Here is a 9860-nt window from a genome sequence, read left to right as displayed (position 1 = left end):
CGATGATGAGGATCCTGTTGATAGACCTATTCAGGCACCCTCCACCCCGCCGAAGAAGCGGTACCGTTTCGACGGCACCGTCATTCCAGGGGTGAATGGAGGTCGTGCTTTTACTGACGCATTTGGCCATCGTCGTAGGGTTACTGCTCGTAAACGAGTTGTGCCATACCCTGCCGACCCACAGATACGTAAGGTTCCCCATTACGTATTGACTATTCCTGGAACCGTACCACCTAGATTTAGATACGGACCACTTACATCTAGGGACGTACCGTCTACATTCGGAGCCGGACCATCTACATCAGCACCACCGGCACCACCCGCACCACCTGCCCCACCAGCTCCCTCTAACGAGGAACTGATGAGGGAGATTGAGACTCTCCGAGCTCGAGTCACTGAGCTTGAGGAGCAGTAGGCTCGAGGAGCAGTTCACCCGCCTTCACCGTAGGACCTTGTAGTTAGATTTCATGATGTAATCTAGATATAGTTTCATGTATTTCATATGTATTGTACGAACTTATTCAGATGTATGAAACTTATTATTATTAATGAATGGAACTTTGCGTTATTTAATTCTTGCACGATGTTCTATTTACATTGCTGTACGATGATTCTGTGGTATTTATACCTAGATGTATTATTTAATAACATGTGATGTTTTGATTCCATGTTGGTCACTATATACTGTATTATTACTACTTGCATACTGGATTTTGACTTGAGTCAAAATTTTGTTTAGAATACCATGGCTAACGGAAGATCCACACCTACCGCCGCCCAGATTGAGGACATGATCAACGAACGGGTCACTGCAGCCCTAGCAGAAAGAAATCTCGAAGCTCCACCGCCACCACCACCGGTTATTCCACTTGTTCGAAATGGGTGTACATACAAGGAATTCCAGAGCTGCAAACCGTATAACTTCAGCGGCACCGAGGGACCAGTTGGTCTCACCAGATGGTTCAAGAAACTTGAATCAGTATTCTGAGTTAGCAACTGTTCGGAGGACAATAAGACCAAGTTTGCATCTTGCACGCTATCTGACGGCGCGCTAACTTGGTGGAACACGTTAGCTCAAGCGAAAGGTATCGATGAGGCGTATGCTACGCCATGGGAGGAATTCAAGGCGGCTATGATTGATGAGTATTGCCCGAGAACCAAAATTCAGAAGATGGAAATTGAATTCATGCAGTTGAAGGCCGTAGGGAACGACCTTAACAGTTACAATCGTAGGTTTTTGGAGTTAGCACTGATGTGTCCGACTATGGTCACCCCCGAATTCAAACGAATGGAGCGATACTTTTGGGGACTTCCTAAGTCCATCAAGGGGAATGTCACCTCATCCAAACCACCGACTGTTCCCGAAGCAATGCGCATGGCGCATACTCTCACGAATCAGATTCTTATTGATGAGCCGGAGAAGGCTAAGTTTGAGGCTGGTAGTAGCGAAAAGAGGAAATGGGACAACAACCACAACAACCACAACAACAACAACAGGGGGAGAAACTACGATCAAACCCCCGCCAAGAGGCACAACAATGGTGGAAACCCTAATCCCAACAACAACACCAACATCAACCCGAACTACAAAGGAACCTTACCACAATGCAAGAGGTGTTACAAACACCACACTGGGTATTGCAATGTTGTTTGTGAGAAGTGCCAACGGGCTGGGCTCATCGGGAAGGATTGCAAGGTCACTACTTTGAATGGGAAGCCAAACACCAATGGGCCGAAGAAGTGTTATGAATGCGGGCAGACGGGCCATTTCAGAAACGCATGCCCCAACAAGCGAAAAGATGGCGGGCCACCCCGTGGTAGAGTTTTTAATGTTAATGCAAGGGATGCACGCGATAACCCCGACTTGGTGACAGGTATATTCACAATCAACAATCTTTTAGCTTCTGTCTTGTTTGATACTGGTGCGAATAGAAGTTATGTATGTAGACATTTTTGCGATAAGATTAATTGGTCATTAGTCCCGTTAAAAGAAAGTATGCTTGTCGAGGTCGCCAACGGTAAACTTGAAAAAGTTGACCACATTAGTCGAGGAGCTATTATCAACATAGCTGGTGCAGATTTCGAAATTGATTTGATACCTATCAAACTGGGAAGTTTTGACGTGATCATCGGTATGGATTGGTTGAGCAAGATAAAGGCCGATATTATCTGTGGAGATAAAGCACTTCGCATACCACAAGGAGATGGCGAACCACTGGTTATCTATGGAGAGAGATGTACCTCGAAGTTGAACCTCATTAGTTGCGTGAAAGCGCAAAAGATTATGAAGAAGGGACGTTTTGCTGTCCTAGCACATGTGAAAGCGGTAGAAACTGAGGTGAAGAGCGTGAATGACGTTCGAATTGTGAACGAATTTTCCGATGTCTTCCCGGAGGAATTGCCTGGATTACCTCCGCAGAGAGCAGTAGAGTTTCAGATTGACTTAGTGCCAGGAGCTGCACCTGTAGCTCGCGCACCTTATAGACTCGCACCTTCCGAGATGCAAGAATTACAGAGTCAACTACAAGAGCTGTTAGACCGTGGATTTATCCAACCAAGTTTCTCACCTTGGGGCGCACCTGTGTTGTTTGTGAAGAAGAAGGATGGATCCTTCCGTATGTGTATCGACTACCATGAACTCAACAAATTGACTATCAAGAATCGGTATCCTCTTCCACGAATTGATGATCTTTTTGATCAACTACAAGGATCGAGCGTTTATTCAAAGATCGATTTGCGATTCGGATATCACCAACTGAGGGTGAAGGAAAGTGACGTGATGAAAACTGCATTCAGGACCCGTTATGGTCATTATGAGTTTCTCGTGATGCCATTCGGTTTGACAAATGCACCTGCCGTGTTCATGGACCTCATGAATCGTGTCTGCTAGCCTTACTTGGACAAGTTTGTTATCGTCTTCATAGATGATATCCTCATCTACTCTAAGAGCGAAGAAGAACATGAGCAACACCTCCGATTAGTGCTTGAACTCTTAAGACAAGAGCAACTTTACGCTAAATTCTCCAAGTGTGAATTTTGGTTAAAGGAAGTACAATTTTTGGGTCATGTTGTAAGCGACCAGGGTATCAAAGTTGATCCCACCAAGATTGAAGCCATCAGCAAGTGGGAGACCCCCACTACTCCAACGCATATTCGCCAATTCCTAGGTCTCGCCGGTTATTACCGAAGATTCATCGAAGGATTTTCTCTGATTGCGCGTCCTTTGACCGCGCTGACTCACAAGGGTAAGAAGTTCATTTGGGAACCCGCACACGAATCAGCATTTCAAACTTTGAAAAAGAAGTTAACCTCCGCACCTATCCTATCGCTTCCCGAAGGCAGTGACGATTTTGTTATTTATTGTGATGCATCGAAGAGTGGTTTTGGTTGTGTACTGATGCAACGATCAAAGGTTATTGCCTATGCCTCCCGCCAATTGAAGATTCACGAGCGAAACTACACTACGCATGATCTTGAACTTGGAGCCGTTGTCTTTGCACTCAAATTGTGGAGACATTATTTGTATGGAACTAAGAGCACTATTTTCACCGATCACAAGAGTCTCCAACACATCTTTGATCAGAAGCAACTGAATATGAGACAGCGTCGATGGATCGAGACGCTCAACGACTATGATTGTGAACTCCGTTATCACCCTGGCAAGGCCAATGTTGTAGCTGACGCTTTAAGCCGAAAGGAGAGGACGGCACCTCTTCGTGTTAGGGCTCTGAACATTACTATTCATTCGAACCTCAACAACCAGCTCAGAGTAGCCCAAGTTGAGGCTCTCAAGGAGGAGAACATATCTCACGAACATTTGAACATACTTGTCTCTCGATTCGAGGTTAGGGAGTCTGTACTCCGATGTTATGCCGGAAGAATTTGGGTACCTTATTATGGAGATCTACGGAACCTGATACTTGATGAAGCACACAAATTGAGATATTCGATTCATCCTGGAGCGGGCAAAATGTACCACGACCTTAAAGAACAGTATTGGTGGCCGAATCTTAAGAAGGACGTTGCAACTTATGTTGGTAAGTGTTTGACTTGCTCGAAGGTTAAAGCCGAGCATCAGAGACCTTCTGGTTTACTCCAACAGCCGGAGATCCCACAATGGAAGTGGGAAAGGATCACAATGGATTTCATTACCAAGCTGTCGAAGACGGTGGGCGGATACGATACTATTTGGGTTATCGTTGACCGCCTTACCAAATCTGCACACTTTCTAGCGATGAAGGAAACAGATACGATGGAAAGACTTGCTCAATTATACATTAAGGAGGTAGTATCTCGTCATGGTGTACCTTTATCGATCATCTCCGATCGCGATCCCCGTTTTGCTTCTAGATTTTGGCGTTCTTTGCAAGAAGCCATGGGAACTCGTCTCGACATGAGTACTGCTTATCATCCTCAGACTGACGGGCAAAGTGAGGGAACGATTCAGACCTTGGAGGACATGCTGCGTGCATGTGTCATTGATTTTGGAAAGGCCTGGGAAAGGCATTTGCCACTCGCCGAATTCTCGTACAACAACAGTTATCACTCGAGCATTAATGCTGCACCTTTTGAAGCATTATATGGCCGTAAGTGCTGATCTCCTATTTGTTGGGCCGAAGTAGGCGAAAAGCAAATCACCGGACCCGAGGTAGTCCACGAAACGACGGAGAAGATTGCTCAGATTCAAGCTAGACTTAAGACTGCCCGCGATTGTCAAAAGAATTATGCCGATCTTAAACGTAAGGACTTTGAATTCAACGTTGGTGATCGTGTAATGTTGAAGGTTGCACCTTGGAAAGGTGTGATTCGCTTTGGAAAACTTGGAAAGTTAAACCCACGATACATTGGTCCTTTTGAAATCTTGGAACGTGTTGGATCCGTTGCTTACCGTTTGGATCTACCAGCACAATTGAGCTCAGTTCATCCTACCTTCCATGTGTCAAACTTGAAGAAGTGTCTTGCTGCACCGGAACTTATCATACCACTTGAGGAACTTACGATTGACGACAAACTTCACTTTGTGGAAGAACCTGTTGAAATTATGGATCGTGAGATCAAAACTTTGAAATGCAATAAGATTCCGATCGTCCGAGTGCGATGGAATGCCAAACGAGGACCTGTGTTTACTTGGGAGTGAGAGGATCAAATGATGCGGAAGTATCCTCACCTTTTCCCGACTCCTACATCTACCTCAGCTTAAATTTCGGGACGAAATTTTCTTTAACAGGTGGGTAATGTAACGACTCTGGATTTTCCAACGTTTATTTATTAATAATTGTTATTATTAATATGTGTGATAAAACGAATGTATGTTATTACATTTACATGTTGCCATGATTGCCCGAACTTGACTTTAATTGCCTGAAACGTCTTTGTGACACCCGGAACTTACATGAATAATATTTTCAAGTATTATTTACATTCATGATTAATTTTATTAATCATTTTAATTAACTATGGTGATTAGTTAGTTACTTGGGCTTTAATTGAATTTAATTGTTAATTAATGGAACTTGGGCTTGTTTAAAGTAAATGGACTCATGATATTGGACTTCCAAGCCCACCCTACCTTTTAAGTGGACTTAGTTAGCCCACTCTTTCATGTGTAAGTATCAAATTTGATGGAAACTAGTTAGTTGTTGCACTTGGAATCTAGTTAGCAACTTATCCCCATGAAACCCCATCTAATAACCACCTTTTATGAGCTTTACCATGCATGGACCATTAAACAACTCTCTTCCTTTTTTTGTTGCTGCAGAACCGTGACCCTATAGGGCATGGGGAAGGATTTTTGTTTCATTTTCTCATCACTTCTTTTGCTTGTTTCTCTCATTTTCAAAACACAAAACTTACTAGCTTTCTTTTTCTCTTTTTCTCTCTAAAATTGTAAGTAAACTTGAAGCTCTTTCTCTTCTTCTTTTCTTTACAAAACCAAACCTAGCAACCTTGAATCATCATCATCTTTTGTTACTTGTTCTTGATTATTGTTTAACTACTTGTCTTTGTTAATTGTTGTTACTTACTTACATGTTACAAGAATAAACTTTCTAGTTTGATTCTTCTTTTATCTTGTATCTTCAAGAACACATAAGAACTTAACTTACTAGTTATGTTCTACATACACTTTCTTAAAAGATTGCAAGTTCATGTGTTGATTAAACTCATACTTGAAGTTCATGAAGTAAACTTTAAAGTTTACTTTCTAAAGATCAAACTTTGGTTTAAATCTTTGAAGTATGAACAACCATGAATAATTTACTTGTTTACTTAGTTTACTACTTCATTCTTGCACTTTAATTTCATTATTTATGTTCTTGTTGGTCAAATGTTACAAGTTAACTTTGATCTCATTAATCTTGAACTTAAAGTTAACTTTAAAGTTCAAGAACATATAAAGGAAACTTTTTAATTATAACTTTGTATACTTATGCTTGATCTAGACTTTTGAGTCTTGGATCTTCAAGATCTAACTAAGAACTATGTTCTACATTTTAAGATCTTGATTTCATAAGTTCATTTTCAAGTTTGTAACTTATTATTAGTCTTATAGTTCATGTAAGTGTCAAACCTAAGACTTTGATGTAACTTTGGTTCATCAAACTACATGCAACTCTTAAGTGAGTTGTGCTTCATGTCTTAGACTGCACTAGGGTTATGATGGTCAAGACTTGGTTAAGATGATGTAGATACATCAATAAGTTGTACACTTGAAGCTATATGCATCAAGGATGAGAACCATGATGAACATCAAGCACCAAGACCACCGGAACCCTTTTAAACTTACTGTTTCTGTCCAAACCTACTGACCTGCTGTTTCTGTAACAGACCAGCAGACCTGGGCTGTTCTAACCATGATTTTTAGATAGATCTTTTCAAGTAGATAACTTTTCATATAGGACTCGTCTTAATCCGAGTTACGGTTTATGATTTATGGCCCTCCGATCGTTACTATGTCTTTTAACGTTGTGCAGAAATTTCAGACCTACTCGCACTTGAACTGTCACCACGGTTAAACGAAGACGAGTTTGCTTCTTTAAACTTTACCACACTTAAGGGACTCATATACGGAGCCATGTCCACTGGTCTCACCTTAATTCAGTAAGTGTAGAGGCCGTGGTGACTGATCGAAGTCACCCTTTGTTTTAAACTACTTTCATAAACGAAACCTACTCTACGTCTTTTGTTTGATGATGAATGATGATGAACTTTATGACCTTAAATACATACTTTTAAACCTATTAAGACGATTTACTGACTTAGTATTATTTGCCTTAGGTTGAGGACCTTCGGACCGATTACTTGCACACCTTTTCCGAACCGACCTTACGACTACAATATCATTGTGAGTTATAGCATTTCCTTTTTACTTTAACTTATTTTGGGAACTGAGAATACATGCAGATTTTATGTTTTACATACTAGGCACGAGTACTTAAACTTATATATGTGTGGGTTATACAACGGCATAAACATTCCCTTTAGCTCGGTAACGTTTAATCACTGATTTTTGAACCATGAACGCGAATCTTAGATATGGATCCATAGGGTTTGACATCCCCACTCGGGCTAGTAGCGCTAGCATTTAACGGGTGTTTAATACTTCATAAACATACGCACTTGCCAAGTGTACTTTCAGGGGGTATAAACGTTAAGTTAGTTACCAAGTGCCCACGGTTAACATATACTTTATCATACTGTTTTGAAACGCTCTTTGTAGCACTAAAATCTCGTGGCCTACCTTACATACTGTTATACTTAAACTATAGCTCACCAACCTTTGTGTTGACGTTTTTAAGCATGTTTTTCTCAGGTGCTTGAGGTTAGCTTCCGCTGTGTACTAGTCGTGCTGTAGACACCCGCTGCTTAGAGTTGTCATCGCATGAACTACTTTATTTTGCATTCAAACATTCGTACTTTTGAACTATGACTTGTAACGACCATTGTGGTCACATACACTTATTATTTGCTTCTACTTAGTGAAGCATGCTTTTGAAATGTAAAACATTTGATGTCGGTTATGACATCACCTTTTTATCGTGAATGCAACTTCTTTAATTACAGTATATAGTACTTAACCTTGTAATGATCCTGTTGTTGATGATTCGTACACGATGGTTTTGTACAGGGCATCACAAGTAGTCCAAAATCGTCCGAAAGTCCAACAGTCCAATAATCGGTGTATATATATATATATATATATATATATATATATATATATATATATATATATATATATATATATATATATATATATATATATATATATATATAATCTTAGAATTACCCCACGGTGTATTGTGTACGTATTGTCTTGCATCAATCCAGAGACATATTGTATACGTATTGTCTTAGAATTAACTAAGACGTATTGTGTACGTATTGTCTTAGGATTTATCAAAACGTATTGTGCACGTATTGTCATGGAACGTACCAATATTATTATATATATACAATCTCGAAATTAACCAAGATTATAATATTTTGTTATACTAATGATAACATGTCCAAATATATATATAGGATATAGGAAAAGTTAATAAGGATATGGTTAATATAGTTTTTATAATATAAATTTCGTCCATACCACGTTAATTTTAGCAGATTTTGTTTTGCTCGCTAAATATTCATTACAACTCCGTTTAAAGTGAATCAAATTGCTATGGATTCCTTAAGAAGTCAATTTTACAAAACCAATTCGAAAAGTTCATCCAAGTAGTAATTTTTAGAGCTTTACCCTCTTTTTGTGTCGGTGGACAGATTTGGAAAAATCCCGGCATCCACCCAATATATGATTTTTGATAAAATACTTCCACTTTGTCTAAAATCATGAAAAAAATACTGGAAGTCTTATTTACATATATTAACATATTTCCAAAGTCTTAGCCTTGAACTCAAAGTCTAAGTAGGTTTTTAATTCCCAACCCAAAACAGCCCGCTTTTTACTGAATGGAGATTAAAGGATATATGTTAAGTTTCAAGGTGTTCTTCATATGTACAAGTTATAAGTTCTTATATTAACTTAATATAATATCATAATACATATAAATAAGTGTTATTAGAGTTAAGTTAGAAAGATTATATTAGTTTTTCAAACAAGTTTAGAATCAACTAAACTATATTCTAGTTTATAAACTCTTAGATAGATAGCTATAAACATATGAATTGAACAAGAATTTAGGCAAGGTTAATACCTTGATTTTGAAGCTTGAACTTGCTAGAAATAGATGAAGAACAAAGAAAAGGATACTAGAACTAGAGAGAGTATGTGTGTGTAAGTAAACATGAAGTAAAAATTAGAAAATGAAATGGTAAAAATTTGATCAAATATGGTGTCTTTATATACTAGTTGTAATTTTTCATTTTGTGAAAAATATCTAGTATAAGTTAAAAACCATTAGGTAATGCATGACATTTTATTCCATTATTGAAAATTTCTATTGGTATATACCAATTGTAAGTACTTCTAGAAGCTGTGTATAATACGGGTAAAAATACCGTATGAATGCGAGTAGAATTCTTAAGAAAATTGAACAGAAATATGAGTATAGCTATCCTTTATATGTATTGGTATATTATAAAGTGTATTCAATACTTGTAAGGATGTATTTATACTCGTAATACATTATATGTAAATACATTTCAACATAAGTTAATTACGTCATTTAAATAGTAACATATATATTGTTCAAAAACTCTTTAAATTAGTAGTATGCAAATATATATATAATAATTTGTTAATATACTTAATGAGATATTTAATTATCATATTTTCAAGTTAAATATATATAAATTCATATATATACACAATAATTAAATAATTAAATAATTAAATCAGGTTATGACGTTCATGAATCGTCGGA

Source organism: Rutidosis leptorrhynchoides, chromosome 9, assembly GCF_046630445.1.
Source record: "Rutidosis leptorrhynchoides isolate AG116_Rl617_1_P2 chromosome 9, CSIRO_AGI_Rlap_v1, whole genome shotgun sequence".
Lineage (NCBI taxonomy): Eukaryota > Viridiplantae > Streptophyta > Magnoliopsida > Asterales > Asteraceae > Rutidosis > Rutidosis leptorrhynchoides.
Note: the sequence above shows the minus strand (reverse complement) of the source record.